The 3,518-nt window shown below is 29.0% G+C and overlaps 1 non-coding gene across 1 annotated transcript; it reads right to left on the reverse strand.

The window, feature by feature from the left end:
- Positions 1-528: 528 nt before the first annotated feature.
- On the reverse strand, positions 529-617 carry TRNAT-GGU (transfer RNA threonine (anticodon GGU)). Its single transcript has one exon. It is a non-coding gene; the product is annotated as a tRNA-Thr (tRNA).
- Positions 618-3,518: the final 2,901 nt, after the last annotated feature.

Raw genomic sequence — 3,518 nt, forward strand, 5'->3', positions numbered from 1 at the left:
TTCTTCAATGAAAATTGGTATTCACATGACCAAGAAAAAAAAAGAATTAAAACAGACTTTTTACCTTCCACATAGAAATTATCATAAATGGGTGTTTACTAACCAATTAGATCAATTAATTTATCGTACTATTGGTCTAGGATTTTCTCTTTTAACTATAGCTATACTTTCTGGGGTAGTATGGGCCAATGAAGCATGGGGATCTTATTGGAGCTGGGATCCAAAAGAAACTTGGGCATTAATAACTTGGATTCTATTTGCAATATATTCAATGCCAATAGCCAATATATGATACAAAAATTGATGATCTATTCCATTTTCTAATAAGAATAATTTTGGAGATTACATAATGTTTACTCTTAAGCTCTTCATTTACATAGTAGTGATATTTTTTGTTTCTCTTTTTATCTTTGGATTCCTATCAAATGATCCAGGATGAAATCCTAGGCGTTAAGAATAGAAAAAAAGATTATAAAGTAGATTTTGTCAAAATCCCTTATAGGTTTTGAGGAGTAATCTCAAACTAAATGAAGAGAGAGGGATTTGAACCCTCAGTACAAAATAGTTTGTACAATGGATTACCAATCCACTGCTTTAGTCCACTTAGCCATCTCTCCTAGATGGCAGATCTAAAATGAATATAGCATTTCACTAAATAAAGACCAACATTTGTGAGAATCCAATTTTCTTTTTTTATTCCATTTGAAAGAATATTTTGCTTTTCCTAGCCCAACCAATATCTAGCCAGGCCATTATCTTTCCTAGATAAGGAATTAATTGCCTAAATTATGAAGAATATAGTGCTCTACCTAATCTAAAAGCTAAAATCATTATTATAAAAGTAACAAAAATAAAAAGGGCTATCAAAATTTCACCTTGTGATATCATTTTTATATTTCCTTTTATGTATTACATTTTTATCTCTTATTATAAGATTAATAGATAAGCACTTGCTATATATATATATATATATATATATATATATATGTATGTATGTATGTATGTATGTATGTATGTATGTATGTATGTATGTATGTATGTATGTATGTATGTATGTATGTATGTATGTATGTATGTATGTATGTATGTATGTATGTATGTATGTATGTATGTATGTATGTATTAATTCCAACTATTTCAGATTATAATCTGGATGAGATGTTCTAGATTGGATTGAAAATGTATAGATCATATTGAAGGGTAAAAAAGAGATTTCAAAGACTAAGAGTGGATCATTCTTATTTTCTATATCTATCATAAAGAAAAACTAATTCCAAATTACTTGAATTATTCTAAAGAATGTGTTAATAATCATAACAACTATCTATAAACAGACTAGTTACTAAAGAAAATCATACTATTAGTCATGGAATATTCCCTACAATATTGATTGAGGTTTTTTATTGTAAGAGTAAAAGAAAAACAATAAGGTAAGGGACAAAAGAAGTGAAAAGAAACTATCTCTTATTAAGTTTTCAAGAATAGGAAAATATGATGATCGAAACTTGCAAGAAAAAGCAATAAACTGGACCAACCCACAAAAACAAAACGGCCTCTGTGTAGCCAGTCATCCATAATATCAAATAAAGTTTGTTCCTCTCTGGAAGACTTTCCAAGGGCTATAGTCATAGTAATCCTCCTATTTAACTATTTCAACCTTTTTCAAACACCCTATTCAATAGAATCAAAGGGTATACACTATTTTATATTGAAATATTTATGGACAATTTTTCATCCATCATCCCTTTCAATAAATCGGGTTTCAAAGGTTCCTTATTGGCATGAATTTTATATTGAAATTGAATTACTTATATATAGTAAATGCATGATAATTTGAAGCTGTTTCTATTTCATTTTTTTCTTATCTTTTTTAAAATCTCAATTCCAATCTATTTTCCACTGGTAGAATGACAAAAATAAAATGTCTTGTACAAACATAGTAAGAATGTTTGGTACATCATAATTGAATTATCCTTTTAAAGATAAAAGGAAAATACTTCCATCTAGAATTCAGAATTACATATCCATTTTTTGTTTTTTTGTTTTTTGAAAGAAAAAAATCATTCGACAGAATATCCAATTAACAACCAAATATGAGAGTATTTGAATAATTTCATGAAGGTTCACTTTTAAAATCTACCTCAATTTTCAATATAAGAATAACTTATATTATTAATTAGTTAATGAGTTAGGTTCACTTACTTCTCATTTTTATTTAGTTTTATAAGTAATACGTACTAATTGAAATTAGTCATTCTTCAATGAAAAATACGAAAGTGAAGTATATTATGCCTAATCTTATACTATTCCTCATCTTATTAGTAGCAAGATATAAGAAAAAAAAGTTCTATCTAAAAAAAACAAAATTATATATGTTAGTTGTGCTGAATTATATTAACATGTTCTATTCCGTTATAACAAAAAAAGGTATATTGCAACTTTTTTTTCTTAATCAAATAAATGTTTAAAATAACAATTGGGCTTTATTGCAAGCAAGAGCCCTTTATCGGGCTTGAACTGATGACGTATGCCTTACCATGGTATTACTCTACCCCTAAGTTAAAAGGGCCTTTGACCATTTCATTACCAATGGAGAAGTCTATTACATATTCAATAGATGCCAAATAATGGGGTCAATAATAGAAATTAATTGAATATAGTTATATTGTCAATCCTGAGAACACAAGAAGAATATTCAATAATGAAATATGAAGAAAGATTCCTTTATATTGACAAATTCTTAGGGATTTGAATAGTATAACAATAAGTAGGCCCCTATTGTAGTGCTTGCCCCTAGTTCACATTTTTGTTAACATTGTCAAACTCTTTTGGGGCTAGTTTTATGTTGATGGTTAGCAGCATTGTTTTGAGACTATCAGATATTGTGCTATGGATTCAGTTGATATGTGATGAGATCACTTAGACTTTACATTTCATGCATGCATGATGATTATTTTCAGTATTTGTGGTTATTAATGATGATTAGTAAGATGATTTATTATCATACGTGTTTTCTTATGGATACTTACCCCATACTTGCATGTGTATGGTGTGTGTGTTTGTTCTTATGTATGGTGTGTCTAATGTGGTTAAGGAAGGGAGTCATAGTCACTTGCTAGTCGGGATCTACACAATGCACCATTTCCTGCCATTGCCTGTTTAGTTTAGTATATATTGTGCTTGTACATGCATGGTTTTTATGCAGGTATAAGGTATAAGGTATCGACTTCCCTAAATTGCCAAGATGAGCGTACCCTATTGCATTATCACAATGGTAAGAGAGGGGAGATAAATTCTCAAGTCCAAATCTGAACCCTTTAAGCCATTTGTTCTAATTGAAAATTAGGACAAGTATCTTACTTGAGTATCCTCCGAATGTGTCAGATGACGTAATTCATGATATTAACCCTTGGTTTGATTTTGTATGTATTTTAGCTATGATGGGTTTTCATATTTTATCTTGTGAGTCTTTGGAGTATTTTCTATTAATTAAGCCTAATTAAAAGATTTAATTAATG

The sequence above is a fragment of the Cupressus sempervirens genome, chromosome 6 (assembly GCF_028749045.1).
Source record: "Cupressus sempervirens isolate cs-2001-9-10 chromosome 6, ASM2874904v1, whole genome shotgun sequence".
NCBI lineage: Eukaryota > Viridiplantae > Streptophyta > Pinopsida > Cupressales > Cupressaceae > Cupressus > Cupressus sempervirens.